This window comes from Taudactylus pleione, unplaced genomic scaffold, assembly GCF_031769625.1.
Source record: "Taudactylus pleione unplaced genomic scaffold, aTauple2 ptg000311l, whole genome shotgun sequence".
Classification (NCBI taxonomy): Eukaryota; Metazoa; Chordata; class Amphibia; order Anura; family Myobatrachidae; genus Taudactylus; species Taudactylus pleione.
Genome location: NW_028284712.1, coordinates 490175 through 510795, shown reverse-complemented (window position 1 = coordinate 510795; position 20621 = coordinate 490175). Strand labels below are relative to the sequence as shown.

The following is a 20621-nucleotide window of genomic DNA, read 5'->3' as shown; positions in this document are numbered from 1 at the left end:
TTTTGCTAATGTATGCCTCATCTTAGGCTGCTCTAAATGTATCTATTTCCCTATCTATGAAAAGTGAAAATTTGAACATTCAGTTAGAAACTCAACTGGATTTAATTCTTCAATTTAAAACCTATATTTTATAAGGTCATAATTTTTTTACTCTAAAAGTATGAAAGTTGTCAAATACTTATTTTATAGAGATGTGGGCTGTTAATTTGATTTTTACATTTTTAATTTCCTGTGTCACCCTAAGTTTTCTGACATCTTCAAAGTTAAGCTTTAAAACAGTCTTGAAACTAAATGCTCAATATGTGGAGAGAAGCTCAGTGGTGAGGCTACATGCAGAGTACTGTAGTTGCTCCTAAAACTAACCTTGGGGAAGGTCTGAGATTTGAGCCACATGCTGCTCTCACAGAGCATTTCTTGACTGAAGCAAGTGAGTTCCCATCAACATTGGTCAGCTTGTAACTTCAAAGCAGAAGACACTGTATGCACTAAAACTCATGTGCTGCTATTGATGCAAAGTTCTCAAGCTTGGAATTGGCTCATGGCTGGCAAATTTAAGTTCAATGGCTGAGCTGAAGCACATAGCTGCTTTCCAACTCAATTCAGACTACTCTCTCTCCACATTTTGCTAATGTATGCCTCATCTTAGGCTGCTCTAAATGTATCTATTTCCCTATCTATGAAAAGTGAAAATTTGAATATTCAGTTAGAAACTCAACTGGATTTAATTCTTCAATTTAAAACCTATATTTTATAAGGTCATCATTTTTTTACTCTAAAAATTTGAAAGTTTTCAAATCCTTATTTTATAGAGATGTGGGCTGTTAGTTTGATTTTTACATTTTTAATTTCCTGTGTCACCCTAAGTTTTCTGACATCTTCGAAGTTGAGCTTTAAAACAGTCTTGAAACTAAATGCTCAATATGTGGAGAGAAGCTCAGTGGTGAGGCTACATGCAGAGTACTGTAGTTGCTCCAAAAACTTACCTTGGGGAAGGTCTGAGATTAGAGCCACATGCTGCTCTCACAGAGCATTTCTTGACTGAAGCAAGTGAGTTCCCTTCAATATTGGTCAGCTTGTAACTTCAAAGCAGAAGACACTGTATGCACTAAAACTCATGTGCTGCTATTGATGCAACGTTCTCAAGCTTGGAATTGGCTCATGGCTGGCAAATTTAAGTTCAATGGGTGAGAGGAAGTACATAGCTGCTTTCCAACTCAATTCAGACTACTCTCTCTCCACATTTTGCTAATGTATGCCTCATCTTAGGCTGCTCTAAATGTTTCTATTTCCTTATCTATAAATATTGAAAATTTGAATATTCAGTTAGAATCACAACTGGATTTAATTCTTCAATTTAAAACCTATATTTTATAAGGTCACCATTTTTTTACTCTAAAAGTTTGAAAGTTTTCAAATCCTTTTTTTATAGAGATGTGGGCTGTGTATTTTATTTTTACATTTTTAATTTCCTGTGTCACCCTAAGTTTTCTGACACCTTCAAAGTTGAGCTTTAAAACAGTCTTGAAACTAAATGCTCAATATGTGGAGAGAAGCTCAGTGGTGAGGCTACATGCAGAGCACTGTAGTTGCTCCTAAAACTAACCTTGGGGAAGGTCTGAGATTAGAGCCACATGCTGCTCTCACAGAGCATTTCTTGACTGAAGCAAGTGAGTTCCCATCAAAATTGTTCAGCTGGTAACTTCAAAGCAGAAGACACTGTATGCACTAAAACTCCTGTGCTGCTATTGATGCAAAGTTCTCAAGCTTGGAATTGGCTCAAGGCTGGCAAATTTAAGTTCAATGGCTGAGAGGAAGCACATAGCTGCTTTCCGACTCAATTCAGACTACTCTCTCTCCACATTTTGCTAATGTATGCCTCATCTTAGGCTGCTCTAAATGTATCTATTTCCCTATCTATGAAAAGTGAAAATTTGAATATTCAGTTAGAAACTCAACTGGATTCAATTATTCAATTTAAAACCTATATTTTATAATGTCATCATTTTTTTACTCTAAAAGTATGAAAGTTTTCAAATACTTATTTTATAGAGATGTGGGCTGTTATTTTGATTTTTACATTTTTAATTTCCTGTGTCACCCTAAGTTTTCTGACATCTTCGAAATTGAGCTTTAAAACAGTCTAGAAACTAAATGCTCAATATGTGGAGAGAAGCTCAGTTGCGAGGCTACATGCAGAATACTGTAGTTGCTCCTAAAACTAACCCTGGGGATGGTCTGAGATTAGAGCCACATGCTGCTCTCACAGAGCATTTTTTCACTGAAGCAAGTGAGTTCCCATCAATATTGGTCAGCTTGTAACTTCAAAACAGAAGACACTATGCATTAAAACTCATGTGCTGCTATTGATGCAAAGTTCTCAAGCTTGGAATTGGCTCATGGCTGGCAAATTTAAGTTCAATGGCTGAGAGGAAGTACATTGCTGGTTTCCAATTCAATTCAGACTACTCTCTCTCCACATTTTGCTAATGTATGCCTCATCTTAGGATGCTCTAAATGTATCTATTTCCCTGTCTATGAAAAGTGAAAATTTGAACATTCAGTTAGAAACTCAACTGGATTTAATTCTTCAATTTAAAACCTATATTTTGTAAGGTCATAATTTTTTTACTCTAAAAGTTTGAAAGTTTTAAAATCCTTATTTTATAGAGATGTGGGCTGTGAATTTTATTTTTACATTTTTAATTTCCTGTGTCACCCTAAGTTTTCTGACACCTTCAAAGTTGAGCTTTAAAACAGTCTTGAAACTAAATGCTCAATATGTGGAGAGAAGCTCAGTGGTGAGGCTACATGCAGAGCACTGTTGTTGCTCCTAAAACTAACCTTGGGGAAGGTCTGAGATTAGAGCCACATGCTGCTCTCACAGAGCATTTCTTGACTGAAGCAAGTGAGTTCCCATCAATATTGGACAGCTGGTAACTTCCAAGCAGAAGACACTGTATGCACTAAAACTCCTGTGCTGCTATTGATGCAAAGTTCTCAAGCTTGGAATTGGCTCATGGCTGGCAAATTTAAGTTCAATGGCTGAGAGGAAGTACATAGCTGCTTTCCAACTCAATTCAGACTACTCTCTCTCCACATTTTGCTAATGTATGCCTCATCTTAGGCTGCTCTAAATGTATCTATTTCCCTATCTATGAAAAGTGAAAATTTGAAAATTCAGTTAGAAACTCAACTGGATTTAATTCTTCAATTTAAAACCTATATTTTATAAGGTCATCATTTTTTTACTCTAAAAGTATGAAACTTTTCAAATACTTATTTTATAGAGATGTGGGCTGTTAATTTGATTTTTACATTTTTAATTTCCTGTGTCACCCTAAGTTTTCTGACATCTTCAAAGTTAAGCTTTAAAACAGTCTTAAAACTAAAAGCTCAATATGTGGAGAGAAGCTCAGTGGTGAGGCTACATGCAGAGTACTGTAGTTGCTTCTAAAACAAACCTTGGGGAAGGTCTGAGATTTGAGCCACATGCTGCTCTCACAGAGCATTTCTTGACTGAAGCAAGTGAGTTCCCATCAACATTGGTCAACTTGTAACTTCAAAGCAGAAGACACTGTATGCATTAAAATTAATGTGCTGCTATTGATGCAAAGTTCTCAAGCTTGGAATTGGCTCATGGCTGGCAAATTTAAGTTCAATGGCTGAGAGGAAGTATATAGCTGCTTTCCAACTCAATTCAGACTACTCTCTCTCCACATTTTGCAAATGTATGCCTCATCTTAGGCTGCTCTAAATGTATCTATTTCCCTATCTATGAAAAGTGAAAATTTGAACATTCAGTTAGAAACTCAACTGGATTTAATTCTTCAATTTAAAACCTATATTTTATAAGGTCATCATTTTTTTACTCTAAAAGTATGAAAGTTTTCAAATCCTTATTTTATAGAGATGTGGGCTGTTAATTTGATTTTTACATTTTTAATTTCCTGTGTCACCCTAAGTTTTCTGACATCTTCAAAGTTAAGCTTTAAAACAGTCTTGAAACTAAATGCTCAATATGTGGAGAGAAGCTCAGTGGTGAGGCTACATGCAGAGTACTGTAGTTGCTCCTAAAACTAACCTTGGGGAAGGTCTGAGATTTGAGCCACATGCTGCTCTCACAGAGCATTTCTTGACTGAAGCAAGTGAGTTCCCATCAACATTGGTCAACTTGTAACTTCAAAGCAGAAGACACTGTATGCACTAAAACTCATGTGCTGCTATTGATGCAAAGTTCTCAAGCTTGGAATTGGCTCATGGCTGGCAAATTTAAGTTCAATGGCTGAGAGGAAGTACATAGCTGCTTTCCAACTCAATTCAGACTACTCTCTCTCCACATTTTGCTAATGTATGCCTCATCTTAGGCTGCTCTAAATGTTTCTATTTCCTTATCTATAAATATTGAAAATTTGAATATTCAGTTAGAAACACAACTGGATTTAATTCTTCAATTTAAAACCTATATTTTATAAGGTCATCATTTTTTTACTCTAAAAGTTTGAAAGTTTTCAAATCCTTATTTTATAGAGATGTGGGCTGTGAATTTTATTTTTACATTTTTAATTTCCTGTGTCACCCTAAGTTTTCTGACACCTTCAAAGTTGAGCTTTAAAACAGTCTTGAAACTAAATGCTCAATATGTGGAGAGAAGCTCAGTGGTGAGGCTACATGCAGAGCACTGTAGTTGCTCCTAAAACTAACCTTGGGGAAGGTCTGAGATTAGAGCCACATGCTGCTCTCACAGAGCATTTCTTGACTGAAGCAAGTGAGTTCCCATCAACATTGGTCAGCTTGTAACTTCAAAGCAGAAGACACTGTATGCACTAAAACTCATGTGCTGCTATTGATGCAAAGTTCTCAAGCTTGGAATTGGCTCATGGCTGGCAAATTTAAGTTCAATGGCTGAGCTGAAGCACATAGCTGCTTTCCAACTCAATTCAGACTACTCTCTCTCCACATTTTGCTAATGTATGCCTCATCTTAGGCTGCTCTAAATGTATCTATTTCCCTATCTATGAAAAGTGAAAATTTGAATATTCAGTTAGAAACACAACTGGATTTAATTCTTCAATTTAAAACCTATATTTTATAAGGTCATCATTTTTTTACTCTAAAAGTTTGAAAGTTTTCAAATCCTTATTTTATAGAGATGTGGGCTGTGAATTTTATTTTTACATTTTTAATTTCCTGTGTCACCCTAAGTTTTCTGACACCTTCAAAGTTGAGCTTTAAAACAGTCTTGAAACTAAATGCTCAATATGTGGAGAGAAGCTCAGTGGTGAGGCTACATGCAGAGCACTGTAGTTGCTCCTAAAACTAACCTTGGGGAAGGTCTGAGATTAGAGCCACATGCTGCTCTCACAGAGCATTTCTTGACTGAAGCAAGTGAGTTCCCATCAAAATTGGTCAGCTGGTAACTTCAAAGCAGAAGACACTGTATGCACTAAAACTCCTGTGCTGCTATTGATGCAAAGTTCTCAAGCTTGGAATTGGCTCAAGGCTGGCAAATTTAAGTTCAATGGCTGAGAGGAAGTACATAGCTGCTTTCCGACTCAATTCAGACTACTCTCTCTCCACATTTTGCTAATGTATGCCTCATCTTAGGCTGCTCTAAATGTATCTATTTCCCTATCTATGAAAAGTGAAAATTTGAATATTCAGTTAGAAACTCAACTGGATTCAATTATTCAATTTAAAACCTATATTTTATAATGTCATTATTTTTTTACTCTAAAAGTATGAAAGTTTTCAAATACTTATTTTATAGAGATGTGGGCTGTTATTTTGATTTTTACATTTTTAATTTCCTGTGTCACCCTAAGTTTTCTGACATCTTCGAAGTTGAGCTTTAAAACAGTCTTGAAACTAAATGCTCAATATGTGGAGAGAAGCTCAGTGGTGAGGCTACATGCAGAGTACTGTAGTTGCTCCTAAAACAAACCTTGGCGAAGGTCTGAGATTAGAGCCACATGCTGCTCTCACAGAGCATTTCTTGACTGAAGCAAGTGAGTTCCCATCAATATTTGTCAGCTTGTAACTTCAAAGCAGAAGACACTGTATGCACTAAAACTCATGTGCTGCTATTGATGCAAAGTTCTCAAGCTTGGAATTGGCTCATGGCTGGCAAATTTAAGTTCAATGGCTGAGAGGAAGTACATAGCTGCTTTCCAACTCAATTCAGACTACTCTCTCTCCACATTTTGCTAATGTATGCCTCATCTTAGGCTGCTCTAAATGTATCTATTTCCCTATCTATGAATAGTGATAATTTTAATATTCAGTTAGAAACTCAACTGGATTTAATACTTCAACTTAAAACCTATATTTTATAATGTCATCATTTTTTTACTCTAAAAATTTGAAAGTTTTCAAATCCTTATTTTATAGAGATGTGGGCTGTTAATTTGATTTTTACATTTTTAATTTCCTGTGTCACCCTAAGTTTTCTGACATCTTCGAAGTTGAGCTTTAAAACAGTCTTGAAACTAAATGCTCAATATGTGGAGTGAAGCTCAGTGGTGAGGGTACATGCAGAGTACTGTAGTTGTGCCTAAAACTAACCTTGGGGAAGGTCTGAGATTAGAGCCACATGCTGCTCTCACAGAGTATTTCTTGACTGAAGCAAGTGAGTTCCCATCAATATTGGTCAGCTTGTAACTTCAAAGCAGAAGACACTGTATTAACTAAAACTCATGTGCTGCTATTGATGCAAAGTTCTCAAGCTTGGAATTGGCTCATGGCTGGCAAATTTAAGTTCAATGGCTGAGAGGAAGTACATAGCTACTTTCCAACTCAATTCAGACTACTCTCTCTCCACATTTTGCTAATGTATGCCTCATCTTAGGCTGCTCTAAATGTATCTATTTCCCTATCTATGAAAAGTGAAAATTTGAATATTCAGTTAGAAACTCAACTGGATTTAATTCTTCAATTTAAAACCTATATTTTATAAGGTCATCATTTTTTTACTCTAAAAGTTTGAAAGATTTCAAATTTTTATTTTATAGAGAAGTGGGCTGTTAATTTGATTTTTAAATTTTTAATTTCCGGTGTCACCCTAAGTTTTCTGACATCTTCAAAGTTGAGCTTTAAAAAAGTCTTGAAACTAAATGCTCAATATGTGGAGAGAAGCTCAGTGGTGAGGCTACACGCAGAGTACTGTAGTTGCTCCTAAAACTAACCTTGGGGAAGGTCTGAGATTAGAGCCACATGCTGCTCTCACAGAGCATTTCTTGACTGAAGCAAGTGAGTTCCCATCAATATTGGTCAGCTTGTAACTTCAAAACAGAAGACACTGTATGCACTAAAACTCATGTGCTGCTATTGATGCAAAGTTCTCAAGCTTGGAATTGGCTTATGGCTTGCAAATTTAAGTTCAATGGCTGAGAGGAAGTACATAGCTGCTTTCCAACTCAATTCAGACTACTCTCTCTCCACATTTTGCTAATGTATGCCTCATCTTAGGCTGCTCTAAATGTATCTATTTCCCTATCTATGAAAAGTGAAAATTTGAATATTCAGTTAGAAACTCAACTGTATTTAATACTTCAATTTAAAACCTATATTTTGTAAGGTCATCATTTTTTTACTCTAAAAGTTTGAAAGTTTTCAAATCCTTATTTTATAGAGATGTGGGCTGTTAATTTGATTTTTACATTTTTAATTTTATGTGTCACCCTAAGTTTTCTGACATCTTCAAAGTTGAGCTTTAAAACAGTCTTGAAACTAAATGCTCAATATGTGGAGAGAAGCTCAGTGGTGAGGCTACATGCAGAGTACTGTAGTTGCTCCTAAAACTAACCTTGGGGAAGGTCTGAGATAAGAACCACATGCTGCTCTCACAGAGCATTTCTTGACTGAAGCAAGTGAGTTCCCATCAATATTGGTCAGCTTGTAACTTCAAAACAGAAGACACTGTATGCACTAAAACTCATGTGCTGCTATTGATGTTAAGTTCTCAAGCTTGGAATTGGCTTATGGCTGGCAAATTTAAGTTCAATGGCTGAGAGGAAGTACATAGCTGCTTTCCAACTCAATTCAGACTACTCTCTCTCCACATTTTGCTAATGTATGCCTCATCTTAGGCTGCTCTAAATGTATCTATTTCCCTATCTATGAAAAGTGAAAATTTGAATATTCAGTTAGAAACTCAACTGGATTTAATTCTTCAATTTAAAACCTATATTTTATAAGGTCATCATTTTTTTACTCTAAAAGTTTGAAAGATTTCAAATTTTTATTTTATAGAGAAGTGGGCTGTTAATTTGATTTTTAAATTTTTAATTTCCGGTGTCACCCTAAGTTTTCTGACATCTTCAAAGTTGAGCTTTAAAAAAGTCTTGAAACTAAATGCTCAATATGTGGAGAGAAGCTCAGTGGTGAGGCTACACGCAGAGTACTGTAGTTGCTCCTAAAACTAACCTTGGGGAAGGTCTGAGATTAGAGCCACATGCTGCTCTCACAGAGCATTTCTTGACTGAAGCAAGTGAGTTCCCATCAATATTGGTCAGCTTGTAACTTCAAAACAGAAGACACTGTATGCACTAAAACTCATGTGCTGCTATTGATGCAAAGTTCTCAAGCTTGGAATTGGCTTATGGCTTGCAAATTTAAGTTCAATGGCTGAGAGGAAGTACATAGCTGCTTTCCAACTCAATTCAGACTACTCTCTCTCCACATTTTGCTAATGTATGCCTCATCTTAGGCTGCTCTAAATGTATCTATTTCCCTATCTATGAAAAGTGAAAATTTGAATATTCAGTTAGAAACTCAACTGTATTTAATACTTCAATTTAAAACCTATATTTTGTAAGGTCATCATTTTTTTACTCTAAAAGTTTGAAAGTTTTCAAATCCTTATTTTATAGAGATGTGGGCTGTTAATTTGATTTTTACATTTTTAATTTTATGTGTCACCCTAAGTTTTCTGACATCTTCAAAGTTGAGCTTTAAAACAGTCTTGAAACTAAATGCTCAATATGTGGAGAGAAGCTCAGTGGTGAGGCTACATGCAGAGTACTGTAGTTGCTCCTAAAACTAACCTTGGGGAAGGTCTGAGATAAGAACCACATGCTGCTCTCACAGAGCATTTCTTGACTGAAGCAAGTGAGTTCCCATCAATATTGGTCAGCTTGTAACTTCAAAACAGAAGACACTGTATGCACTAAAACTCATGTGCTGCTATTGATGTTAAGTTCTCAAGCTTGGAATTGGCTTATGGCTGGCAAATTTAAGTTCAATGGCTGAGAGGAAGTACATAGCTGCTTTCCAACTCAATTCAGACTACTCTCTCTCCACATTTTGCTAATGTATGCCTCATCTTAGGCTGCTCTAAATGTATCTATTTCCCTATCTATGAAAAGTGAAAATTTGAATATTCAGTTAGAAACTCAACTGGATTTAATTCTTCAATTTAAAACCTATATTTTATAAGGTCATCATTTTTTTACTCTAAAAGTTTGAAAGATTTCAAATTTTTATTTTATAGAGAAGTGGGCTGTTAATTTGATTTTTAAATTTTTAATTTCCGGTGTCACCCTAAGTTTTCTGACATCTTCAAAGTTGAGCTTTAAAAAAGTCTTGAAACTAAATGCTCAATATGTGGAGAGAAGCTCAGTGGTGAGGCTACACGCAGAGTACTGTAGTTGCTCCTAAAACTAACCTTGGGGAAGGTCTGAGATTAGAGCCACATGCTGCTCTCACAGAGCATTTCTTGACTGAAGCAAGTGAGTTCCCATCAATATTGGTCAGCTTGTAACTTCAAAACAGAAGACACTGTATGCACTAAAACTCATGTGCTGCTATTGATGCAAAGTTCTCAAGCTTGGAATTGGCTTATGGCTTGCAAATTTAAGTTCAATGGCTGAGAGGAAGTACATAGCTGCTTTCCAACTCAATTCAGACTACTCTCTCTCCACATTTTGCTAATGTATGCCTCATCTTAGGCTGCTCTAAATGTATCTATTTCCCTATCTATGAAAAGTGAAAATTTGAATATTCAGTTAGAAACTCAACTGTATTTAATACTTCAATTTAAAACCTATATTTTGTAAGGTCATCATTTTTTTACTCTAAAAGTTTGAAAGTTTTCAAATCCTTATTTTATAGAGATGTGGGCTGTTAATTTGATTTTTACATTTTTAATTTTATGTGTCACCCTAAGTTTTCTGACATCTTCAAAGTTGAGCTTTAAAACAGTCTTGAAACTAAATGCTCAATATGTGGAGAGAAGCTCAGTGGTGAGGCTACATGCAGAGTACTGTAGTTGCTCCTAAAACTAACCTTGGGGAAGGTCTGAGATAAGAACCACATGCTGCTCTCACAGAGCATTTCTTGACTGAAGCAAGTGAGTTCCCATCAATATTGGTCAGCTTGTAACTTCAAAACAGAAGACACTGTATGCACTAAAACTCATGTGCTGCTATTGATGTTAAGTTCTCAAGCTTGGAATTGGCTTATGGCTGGCAAATTTAAGTTCAATGGCTGAGAGGAAGTACATAGCTGCTTTCCAACTCAATTCAGACTACTCTCTCTCCACATTTTGCTAATGTATGCCTCATCTTAGGCTGCTCTAAATGTATCTATTTCCCTATCTATGAAAAGTGAAAATTTGAATATTCAGTTAGAAACTCAACGGATTTAATTCTTCAATTTAAAACCTATATTTTATAAGGTCATCATTTTTTTACTCTAAAAGTTTGAAAGTTTTCAAATTTTTATTTTATAGAGATGTGGGCTGTTAATTTGATTTTTACATTTTAATTTCCTGTGTCACCCTAAGTTTTCTGACATCTTCGAAGTTGAGCTTTAAAACAGTCTTGAAACTAAATGCTCAATATGTGGAGAGAAGCTCAGGGGTGAGGCTACATGCAGAGTACTGTAGTTGCTCCTAAAACTAACTTTGGGGAAGGTCTGAGATTAGAGCCACATGCTGCTCTCACAGAGCATTTCTTGACTGAAGCAAGTGAGTTCCCATCAATATTGGTCAGCTTGTAACTTCAAAGCAGAAGACACTGTATGCACTAAAACTCATGTGCTGCTATTGATGCAAAGTTCTCAAGCTTGGAATTGGCTTATGGCTTGCAAATTTAAGTTCAATGGCTGAGAGGAAGTACATAGCTGCTTTCCAACTCAATTCAGACTACTCTCTCTCCACATTTTGCTAATGTATGCCTCATCTTAGGCTGCTCTAAATGTATCTATTTCCCTATCTATGAAAAGTGAAAATTTGAATATTCAGTTAGAAACTCAACTGTATTTAATACTTCAATTTAAAACCTATATTTTGTAAGGTCATCATTTTTTTACTCTAAAAGTTTGAAAGTTTTCAAATCCTTATTTTATAGAGATGTGGGCTGTTAATTTGATTTTTACATTTTTAATTTTATGTGTCACCCTAAGTTTTCTGACATCTTCAAAGTTGAGCTTTAAAACAGTCTTGAAACTAAATGCTCAATATGTGGAGAGAAGCTCAGGGGTGAGGCTACATGCAGAGTACTGTAGTTGCTCCTAAAACTAACCTTGGGGAAGGTCTGAGATTAGAGCCACATGCTGCTCTCACAGAGCATTTCTTGACTGAAGCAAGTGAGTTCCCATCAATATTGGTCAGCTTGTAACTTCAAAGCAGAAGACACTGTATGCACTAAAACTCATGTGCTGCTATTGATGCAAAGTTCTCAAGCTTGGAATTGGCTCATGGCTGGCAAATTTAAGTTCAATGGCTGAGAGGAAGTACATAGCTGCTTTCCAACTCAATTCAGACTACTCTCTCTCCACATTTGGCTAATGTATGCCTCATCTTAGGCTGCTCTAAATGTATCTATTTCCCTATCTATGAAAAGTGAAAATTTGATTATTCAGTTAGAAACTCAACGGATTTAATTCTTCAATTTAAAACCTATATTTTATAAGGTCATCATTTTTTTACTCTAAAAGTTTGAAAGTTTTCAAATCTTTATTTTATAGAGATGTGGGCTGTAAATTTGATTTTTAAATTTTTAATTTCCTGTGTCACCCTAAGTTTTCTGACATCTTCGAAGTTGGGCTTTAAAACAGTCTTGAAACTAAATGCTCAATATGTGGAAAGAAGCTCAGGGGTGAGGCTACATGCAGAGTACTGTAGTTGCTCCTAAAACTAACCTTGGGGAAGGTCTGAGATTAGAGCCACATGCTGCTCTCACAGAGCATTTCTTGACTGAAGCAAGTGAGTTCCCATCAATATTGGTCAGCTTGTAACTTCAAAGCAGAAGACACTGTATGCACTAAAACTCATGTGCTGCTATTGATGCAAAGTTCTCAAGCTTGGAGTTGGCTCATGGCTGGCAAATTTAAGTTCAATGGCTGAGAGGAAGTACATAGCTGCTTTCCAACTCAATTCAGACTACTCTCTCTCCACATTTTGCTAATGTATGCCTCATCTTAGGCTGCTCTAAATGTATCTATTTCCCTATCTATGAAAAGTGAAAATTTTAATATTCAGTTAGAAACTCAACTGGATTTAATTCTTCAATTTAAAATCTATATTTTATAAGGTCATCATTTTTTTACTCTAAAAGTTTGAAAGTTTTCAAATCCTTATTTTATAGTGATGTGGGCTGTTAATTTGATTTTTTCATTTTTAATTTCCTGTGTCACCCTAAGTTTTCTGACATCTACGAAGTTGAGCTTTAAAACAGTCTTGAAACTAAATGCTCAATATGTGGAGAGAAGCTCAGTGGTGAGGCTACATGCAGAGTACTGTAGTTGCTCCTAAAACTAACCTTGGGGAAGGTCTGAGATTAGAGCCACATGCTGCTCTCACAGAGCATTTCTTGACTGAAGCAAGTGAGTTCCCATCAATATTGGTCAGCTTGTAACTTCAAAGCAGAAGACACTGTATGCACTAAAACTCATGTGCTGCTATTGATGCAAAGTTCTCAAGCTTGGAGTTGGCTCATGGCTGGCAAATTTAAGTTCAATGGCTGAGAGGAAGTACATAGCTGCTTTCCAACTCAATTCAGACTACTCTCTCTCCACATTTTGCTAATGTATGCCTCATCTTAGGCTGCTCTAAATGTATCTATTTCCCTATCTATGAAAAGTGAAAATTTGAACATTCAGTTAGAAACTCAACTGGATTTAATTCTTCAATTTAAAACCTATATTTTATAAGGTCATAATTTTTTTACTCTAAAAGTTTGAAAGTTTTCAAATCCTTATTTTATAGTGATGTGGGCTGTTAATTTGATTTTTTCATTTTTAATTTCCTGTGTCACCCTAAGTTTTCTGACATCTACGAAGTTGAGCTTTAAAACAGTCTTGAAACTAAATGCTCAATATGTGGAGAGAAGCTCAGTGGTGAGGCTACATGCAGAGTACTGTAGTTGCTCCTAAAACTAACCTTGGGGAAGGTCTGAGATTAGAGCCACATGCTGCTCTCACAGAGCATTTCTTGACTGAAGCAAGTGAGTTCCCATCAATATTGGTCAGCTTGTAATTTCAAAGCAGAAGACACTGTATGCACTAAAACTCATGTGCTGCTATTGATGCAAAGTTCTCAAGCTTGGAATTGGCTCATGGCTGGCAAATTTAAGTTCAATGGCTGAGAGGAAGTACATAGCTGCTTTCCAACTCAATTCAGACTACTCTCTCTCCACATTTTGCTAATGTATGCATCATCTTAGGCTGCTCTAAATGTATCTATTTCCCTATCTATGAAAAGTGAAAATTTGAATATTCAGTTAGAAACTCAACTGGATTTAATACTTCAATTTAAAACCTATATTTTATAAGGTCATCATTTTTTTACTCTAAAAATTTGAAAGTTTTCAAATCCTGATTTTATAGAGATGTGGGCTGTTAATTTGATTTTTACATTTTTAATTTCCTGTGTCACCCTAAGTTTTCTGACATCTTCGAAGTTGAGCTTTAAAACAGTCTTGAAACTAAATGCTCAATATGTGGAGAGAAGCTCAGGGGTGAGGCTACATGCAGAGTACTGTAGTTGCTCCTAAAACTAACCTTGGGGAAGGTCTGAGATTAGAGCCACATGCTGCTCTCACAGAGCATTTCTTGACTGAAGCAAGTGAGTTCCCATCAATATTGGTCAGCTTGTAACTTCAAAGCAGAAGACACTGTATGCACTAAAACTCATGTGCTGCTATTGATGCAAAGTTCTCAAGCTTGGAATTGGCTCATGGCTGGCAAATTTAAGTTCAATGGCTGAGAGGAAGTACATAGCTGCTTTCCAACTCAATTCAGACTACTCTCTCTCCACATTTGGCTAATGTATGCCTCATCTTAGGCTGCTCTAAATGTATCTATTTCCCTATCTATGAAAAGTGAAAATTTGAGTATTCAGTTAGAAACTCAACGGATTTAATTCTTCAATTTAAAACCTATATTTTATAAGGTCATCATTTTTTTACTCTAAAAGTTTGACAGTTTTCAAATCTTTATTTTATAGAGATGTGGGCTGTAAATTTGATTTTTAAATTTTTAATTTCCTGTGTCACCCTAAGTTTTCTGACATCTTCGAAGTTGGGCTTTAAAACAGTCTTGAAACTAAATGCTCAATATGTGGAAAGAAGCTCAGGGGTGAGGCTACATGCAGAGTACTGTAGTTGCTCCTAAAACTAACCTTGGGGAAGGTCTGAGATTAGAGCCACATGCTGCTCTCACAGAGCTTTTCTTGACTGAAGCAAGTGAGTTCCCATCAATATTGGTCAGCTTGTAACTTCAAAGCAGAAGACACTGTATGCACTAAAACTCATGTACTGCTATTGATGCAAAGTTCTCAAGCTTGGAGTTGACTCATGGCTGGCAAATTTAAGTTCAATGGCTGAGAGGAAGTACATAGCTGCTTTCCAACTCAATTCAGACTACTCTCTCTCCACATTTTGCTAATGTATGCCTCATCTTAGGCTGCTCTAAATGTATCTATTTCCCTATCTATGAAAAGTGAAAATTTTAATATTCAGTTAGAAACTCAACTGGATTTAATTCTTCAATTTAAAATCTATATTTTATAAGGTCATCATTTTTTTACTCTAAACGTTTGAAAGTTTTCAAATCCTTATTTTATAGAGATGTGGGCTGTTAATTTGATTTTTACATTTTTCATTTCCTGTGTCACCCTAAGTTTTCTGACATCTTCAAAGTTAAGCTTTAAAACAGTCGTGAAACTAAATGCTCAATATGTGGAGAGAAGCTCAGTTGTGAGGTTACAAGCAGATTACTGTAGTTGCTCCTAAAACTAACCTTGGGGAAGGTCTGAGATTAGAGCCACATGCTGCTCTCACAGAGTATTTCTTAACTGAAGCAAGTGAGTTCCCATCAATATTGGTCAGCTTGTAACTTCAAAGCAGAAGACACTGTATGCACTAAAACTCATGTGCTGCTATTGATGCAAAGTTTTCAAGCTTGGAATTGGCTCATGGCTGGCAAATTTAAGTTCAATGGCTGAGAGGAAGTACATAGCTGCTTTCCAACTCTATTCAGACTACTCTCTCTCCACATTTTGCTAATGTATGCATCATCTTAGGCTGCTCTAAATGTATCTATTTCCCTATCTATGAAAAGAGAAAATTTGAATATTCAGTTAGAAACTCAACTGGATTTAATACTTCAATTTAAAACCGATATTTTGTAAGGTCATCATTTTTTTACTCTAAAAGTTTGAAAGTTTTCAAATCCTTATTTTATAGAGATGTGGGCTGTTAATTTGATTTTTACATTTTTAATTTCCTGTGTCACCCTAAGTTTTCTGACATCTTCAAAGTTGAGCTTTAAAACAGTCTTGAAACTAAATGCTCAATATGTGGAGAGAAGCTCAGTGGTGAGGCTACATGCAGAGTACTGTAGTTGCTCCTAAAACTAACCTTGGGCAAGGTCTGAGATAAGAGCCACATGCTGCTCTCACAGAGCATTTCTTGACTGAAGCAAGTGAGTTCCCATCAATATTGGTCAGCTTGTAACTTCAAAACAGAAGACACTGTATGCACTAAAAATCATGTGCTGCTATTGATGCTAAGTTCTCAAGCTTGGAATTGGCTTATGGCTGGCAAATTTAAGTTCAATGGCTGAGAGGAAGTACATAGCTGCTTTCCAACTCAATTCAGACTACTCTCTCTCCACATTTTGCTAATGTATGCCTCATCTTAGGCTGCTCTAAATGTATCTATTTCCCTATCTATGAAAAGTGAAAATTTGAATATTCAGTTAGAAACTCAACGGATTTAATTCTTCAATTTAAAACCTATATTTTATAAGGTCATCATTTTTTTACTCTAAAAGTTTGAAAGTTTTCAAATCTTTATTTTATAGAGATGTGGGCTGTTAATTTGATTTTTACATTTTTAATTTCCTGTGTCACCCTAAGTTTTCTGACATCTTCGAAGTTGGGCTTTAAAACAGTCTTGAAACTAAATGCTCAATATGTGGAAAGAAGCTCAGGGGTGAGGCTACATGCAGAGTACTGTAGTTGCTCCTAAAACTAACCTTGGGGAAGGTCTGAGATTAGAGCCACATGCTGCTCTCACAGAGCATTTCTTGACTGAAGCAAGTGAGTTCCCATCAATATTGGTCAGCTTGTAACTTCAAAGCAGAAGACACTGTATGCACTAAAACTCATGTGCTGCTATTGATTCAAAGTTCTCAAGCTTGGAATTGGCTCATGGCTGGCAAATTTAAGTTCAATGGCTGAGAGGAAGTACATAGCTGCTTTCCAACTCAATTCAGACTACTCTCTCTCCACATTTGGCTAATGTATGCCTCATCTTAGGCTGCTCTAAATGTATCTATTTCCCTATCTATGAAAAGTGAAAATTTGAGTATTCAGTTAGAAACTCAACGGATTTAATTCTTCAATTTAAAACCTATATTTTATAAGGTCATCATTTTTTTACTCTAAAAGTTTGAAAGTTTTCAAATCTTTATTTTATAGAGATGTGGGCTGTAAATTTGATTTTTAAATTTTTAAATTTCCTGTGTCACCCTAAGTTTTCTGACATCTTCGAAGTTGGGCTTTAAAACAGTCTTGAAACTAAATGCTCAATATGTGGAAAGAAGCTCAGGGGTGAGGCTACATGCAGAGTACTGTAGTTGCTCCTAAAACTAACCTTGGGGAAGGTCTGAGATTAGAGCCACATGCTGCTCTCACAGAGCATTTCTTGACTGAAGCAAGTGAGTTCCCATCAATATTGGTCAGCTTGTAACTTCAAAGCAGAAGACACTGTATGCACTAAAACTCATGTACTGCTATTGATGCAAAGTTCTCAAGCTTGGAGTTGGCTCATGGCTGGCAAATTTAAGTTCAATGGCTGAGAGGAAGTACATAGCTGCTTTCCAACTCAATTCAGACTACTCTCTCTCCACATTTTGCTAATGTATGCCTCATCTTAGGCTGCTCTAAATGTATCTATTTCCCTATCTATGAAAAGTGAAAATTTTAATATTCAGTTAGAAACTCAACTGGATTTAATTCTTCAATTTAAAATCTATATTTTATAAGGTCATCATTTTTTTACTCTAAACGTTTGAAAGTTTTCAAATCCTTATTTTATAGAGATGTGGGCTGTTAATTTGATTTTTACATTTTTCATTTCCTGTGTCACCCTAAGTTTTCTGACATCTTCAAAGTTAAGCTTTAAAACAGTCGTGAAACTAAATGCTCAATATGTGGAGAGAAGCTCAGTTGTGAGGCTACAAGCAGATTACTGTAGTTGCTCCTAAAACTAACCTTGGGGAAGGTCTGAGATTAGAGCCACATGCTGCTCTCACAGAGCATTTCTTGACTGAAGCAAGTGAGTTCCCATCAATATTGGTCAGCTTGTAACTTCAAAGCAGAAGACACTGTATGCACTAAAACTCATGTGCTGCTGTTGATGCAAAGTTCTCAAGCTTGGAATTGGCTCATGGCTGGCAAATTTAAGTTCAATGGCTGAGAGGAAGTACATAGCTGCTTTCCAACTCAATTTAGACTACTCTCTCTCCACATTTTGCTAATGTATGCCTCATCTTAGGCTGCTCTAAATATATCTATTTCGCTATCTATGAAAAGTGAAAATTTGAATATTCAGTTAGAAACTCAACTGGATTTAATACTTCAATTTAAAACATATATTTTGTAAGGTCATCATTTTTTTACTCTAAAAGTTTGAAAGTTTTCAAATCCTTATTTTATAGAGATGTGGGCTGTTAATTTGATTTTTACATTTTTAATTTCCTGTGTCACCCTAAGTTTTCTGACATCTTCAAAGTTGAGCTTTAAAACAGTCTTGAAACTAAATGCTCAATATGTGGAGAGAAGCTCAGTGGTGAGGCTACATGCAGAGTACTGTAGTTGCTCCTAAAACTAACCTTGGGGAAGGTCTGAGATAAGAGCCACATGCTGCTCTCACAGAGCATTTCTTGACTGAAGCAAGTGAGTTCCCATCAATATTGGTCAGCTTGTAACTTCAAAGCAGAAGACACTGTATGCACTAAAACTCATGTGCTGCTATTGATGCAAAGTTCTCAAGCTTGGAATTGGCTCATGGCTGGCAAATTTAAGTTCAATGGCTGAGAGGAAGTACATAGCTGCTTTCCAACTCAATTCAGACTACTCTCTCTCCACATTTTGCTAATGTATACATCATCTTAGGCTGCTCTAAATGTATCTATTTCCCTATCTATGAAAAGAGAAAATTTTAATATTCAGTTAGAAACTCAACGGATTTAATTCTTCAATTTAAAACCTATATTTTATAAGGTCCTCATTTTTTTACTCTAAAAGTTTAAAAGTTTTCAAATCTTTATTTTATAGAGATGTGGGCTGTTAATTTGATTTTTACATTTTTAATTTCCTGTGTCACTCTAAGTTTTCTGACATCTTCGAAGTTGAGCTTTAAAACAGTCTTGAAACTAAATGCTCAATATGTGGAGAGAAGCTCAGTGGTGAGGCTACATGCAGAGTACTGTAGTTGCTCCTAAAACTAACCTTGGGGAAGGTCTGAGATTAGAGCCACATGCTGCTCTCACAGAGCATTTCTTGACTGAAGCAAGTGAGTTCCCATCAATATTGGTCAGCTTGTAACTTCAAAGCAGAAGACACTGTATGCACTAAAACTCATGTGCTGCTATTGATGCAAAGTTCTCAAGCTTGGAATTGGCTCATGGCTGGCAAATTTAAGTTCAATAGCTGAGAGGAAGTACATAGCTGCTTTCCAACTCAATTCAGACTACTCTCTCTCCACATTTTGCTAATGTATGCCTCATCTTAGGCTGCTCTAAATGTATCTATTTCCCTATCTATGAAAAGAGAAAATTTGAATATTCAGTTGGAAACTCAACTGGATTTAATTCTTCAATTTAAAACCTATATTTTATAAGGTCATCATTTTTTTACTCTAAAAGTTTGAAAGTTTTCAAATCCTTATTTTATAGAGAAGTGGGCTGTTAATTTGATTTTTACATTTTTAATTTCCTGTGTCACCCTAAGTTTTCTGACATCTTCGAAGTTGAGCTTTAAAACAGTCTTGAAACTAAATGCTCAATATGTGGAGAGAAGCTCAGTGGTGAGGCTACATGCAGAGTACTGTAGTTGCTCCTAAAACTAACCTTGGGGAAGGTCTGAGATTAGAGCCACATGCTGCTCTCACAGAGCATTTCTTGACTGAAGCAAGTGAGTTCCCATCAATATTGGTCAGCTTGTAACTTCAAAGCAGAAGACACTGTATGCACTAAAACTCATGTGCTGCTATTGATGCAAAGTTCTCAAGCTTGGAATTGGCTCATGGCTGGCAAATTTAAGTTCAATGGCTGAGAGGAAGTACATAGCTGCTTTCCAACTCAATTCAGACTACTCTCTCTCCACATTTGGCTAATGTATGCCTCATCTTAGGCTGCTCTAAATGTATCTATTTCCCTATCTATGAAAAGTGAAAATTTGAGTATTCAGTTAGAAACTCAACGGATTTAATTCTTCAATTTAAAACCTATATTTTATAAGGTCATCATTTTTTTACTCTAAAAGTTTGAAAGTTTTCAAATCTTTATTTTATAGAGATGTGGGCTGTAAATTTGATTTTTAAATTTTTAAATTTCCTGTGTCACCCTAAGTTTTCTGACATCTTCGAAGTTGGGCTTTAAAACAGTCTTGAAACTAAATGCTCAATATGTGGAAAGAAGCTCAGGGGTGAGGCTACATGCAGAGTACTGTAGTTGCTCCTAAAACTAACCTTGGGGAAGGTCTGAGATTAGAGCCACATGCTGCTCTCACAGAGCATTTCTTGACTGAAGCAAGTGAGTTCCCATCAATATTGGTCAGCTTGTAACTTCAAAGCAGAAGACACTGTATGCACTAAAACTCATGTACTGCTATTGATGCAAAGTTCTCAAGCTTGGAGTTGGCTCATGGCTGGCAAATTTAAGTTCAATGGCTGAGAGGAAGTACATAGCTGCTTTCCAACTCAATTCAGACTACTCTCTCTCCACATTTTGCTAATGTATGCCTCATCTTAGGCTGCTCTAAATGTATCTATTTCCCTATCTATGAAAAGTGAAAATTTTAATATTCAGTTAGAAACTCAACTGGATTTAATTCTTCAATTTAAAATCTATATTTTATAAGGTCATCATTTTTTTACTCTAAACGTTTGAAAGTT

General features: G+C 36.0%; 33 non-coding genes across 33 annotated transcripts; all 33 read left to right on the top strand.

Moving 5' to 3' along the window:
- The first annotated feature begins 304 nt into the window (after nt 1–304).
- LOC148511140 (Nuclear RNase P) lies at nt 305–617 on the top strand. Its single transcript, XR_015869133.1, has one exon.
- Nucleotides 618–924: 307 nt separating this feature from the next.
- Nucleotides 925–1237, top strand: LOC148511139 (Nuclear RNase P). Its single transcript, XR_015869064.1, has one exon.
- Nucleotides 1238–1542: 305 nt separating this feature from the next.
- On the top strand, nt 1543–1859 carry LOC148511138 (Nuclear RNase P). Its single transcript, XR_015868944.1, has one exon.
- Nucleotides 1860–2162: 303 nt separating this feature from the next.
- LOC148511137 (Nuclear RNase P) lies at nt 2163–2477 on the top strand. Its single transcript, XR_015868880.1, has one exon.
- Nucleotides 2478–2780: 303 nt separating this feature from the next.
- On the top strand, nt 2781–3097 carry LOC148511136 (Nuclear RNase P). The gene has a single exon (XR_015868899.1).
- A 303-nt stretch (nt 3098–3400) lies between these two features.
- LOC148511135 (Nuclear RNase P) lies at nt 3401–3717 on the top strand. Its single transcript, XR_015869056.1, has one exon.
- Nucleotides 3718–4020: 303 nt separating this feature from the next.
- On the top strand, nt 4021–4337 carry LOC148511134 (Nuclear RNase P). The gene has a single exon (XR_015868907.1).
- A 303-nt stretch (nt 4338–4640) lies between these two features.
- Nucleotides 4641–4957, top strand: LOC148511133 (Nuclear RNase P). The gene has a single exon (XR_015868930.1).
- A 303-nt stretch (nt 4958–5260) lies between these two features.
- On the top strand, nt 5261–5577 carry LOC148511132 (Nuclear RNase P). Its single transcript, XR_015869060.1, has one exon.
- A 303-nt stretch (nt 5578–5880) lies between these two features.
- On the top strand, nt 5881–6197 carry LOC148511131 (Nuclear RNase P). The gene has a single exon (XR_015869124.1).
- Nucleotides 6198–6500: 303 nt separating this feature from the next.
- On the top strand, nt 6501–6817 carry LOC148511130 (Nuclear RNase P). The gene has a single exon (XR_015868757.1).
- A 303-nt stretch (nt 6818–7120) lies between these two features.
- LOC148511129 (Nuclear RNase P) lies at nt 7121–7437 on the top strand. Its single transcript, XR_015868962.1, has one exon.
- Nucleotides 7438–7740: 303 nt separating this feature from the next.
- LOC148511128 (Nuclear RNase P) lies at nt 7741–8057 on the top strand. Its single transcript, XR_015869177.1, has one exon.
- A 303-nt stretch (nt 8058–8360) lies between these two features.
- On the top strand, nt 8361–8677 carry LOC148511127 (Nuclear RNase P). Its single transcript, XR_015868961.1, has one exon.
- A 303-nt stretch (nt 8678–8980) lies between these two features.
- Nucleotides 8981–9297, top strand: LOC148511126 (Nuclear RNase P). Its single transcript, XR_015869175.1, has one exon.
- Nucleotides 9298–9600: 303 nt separating this feature from the next.
- On the top strand, nt 9601–9917 carry LOC148511125 (Nuclear RNase P). The gene has a single exon (XR_015868960.1).
- A 302-nt stretch (nt 9918–10219) lies between these two features.
- LOC148511124 (Nuclear RNase P) lies at nt 10220–10538 on the top strand. Its single transcript, XR_015869172.1, has one exon.
- A 299-nt stretch (nt 10539–10837) lies between these two features.
- LOC148511123 (Nuclear RNase P) lies at nt 10838–11156 on the top strand. Its single transcript, XR_015869100.1, has one exon.
- Nucleotides 11157–11458: 302 nt separating this feature from the next.
- Nucleotides 11459–11775, top strand: LOC148511122 (Nuclear RNase P). Its single transcript, XR_015869099.1, has one exon.
- A 302-nt stretch (nt 11776–12077) lies between these two features.
- On the top strand, nt 12078–12394 carry LOC148511121 (Nuclear RNase P). Its single transcript, XR_015869052.1, has one exon.
- A 303-nt stretch (nt 12395–12697) lies between these two features.
- On the top strand, nt 12698–13014 carry LOC148511120 (Nuclear RNase P). The gene has a single exon (XR_015869044.1).
- Nucleotides 13015–13317: 303 nt separating this feature from the next.
- Nucleotides 13318–13634, top strand: LOC148511119 (Nuclear RNase P). Its single transcript, XR_015868943.1, has one exon.
- Nucleotides 13635–13937: 303 nt separating this feature from the next.
- On the top strand, nt 13938–14254 carry LOC148511118 (Nuclear RNase P). Its single transcript, XR_015869087.1, has one exon.
- Nucleotides 14255–14556: 302 nt separating this feature from the next.
- Nucleotides 14557–14873, top strand: LOC148511117 (Nuclear RNase P). The gene has a single exon (XR_015869146.1).
- Nucleotides 14874–15176: 303 nt separating this feature from the next.
- LOC148511116 (Nuclear RNase P) lies at nt 15177–15493 on the top strand. Its single transcript, XR_015868780.1, has one exon.
- Nucleotides 15494–15796: 303 nt separating this feature from the next.
- LOC148511115 (Nuclear RNase P) lies at nt 15797–16113 on the top strand. Its single transcript, XR_015869135.1, has one exon.
- A 302-nt stretch (nt 16114–16415) lies between these two features.
- LOC148511114 (Nuclear RNase P) lies at nt 16416–16732 on the top strand. The gene has a single exon (XR_015868999.1).
- Nucleotides 16733–17035: 303 nt separating this feature from the next.
- LOC148511113 (Nuclear RNase P) lies at nt 17036–17352 on the top strand. The gene has a single exon (XR_015869059.1).
- A 305-nt stretch (nt 17353–17657) lies between these two features.
- On the top strand, nt 17658–17970 carry LOC148511112 (Nuclear RNase P). Its single transcript, XR_015869336.1, has one exon.
- Nucleotides 17971–18277: 307 nt separating this feature from the next.
- On the top strand, nt 18278–18590 carry LOC148511111 (Nuclear RNase P). The gene has a single exon (XR_015868898.1).
- Nucleotides 18591–18896: 306 nt separating this feature from the next.
- Nucleotides 18897–19209, top strand: LOC148511110 (Nuclear RNase P). The gene has a single exon (XR_015868958.1).
- A 307-nt stretch (nt 19210–19516) lies between these two features.
- LOC148511109 (Nuclear RNase P) lies at nt 19517–19829 on the top strand. The gene has a single exon (XR_015868886.1).
- Nucleotides 19830–20134: 305 nt separating this feature from the next.
- On the top strand, nt 20135–20451 carry LOC148511108 (Nuclear RNase P). The gene has a single exon (XR_015869058.1).
- Nucleotides 20452–20621: the final 170 nt, after the last annotated feature.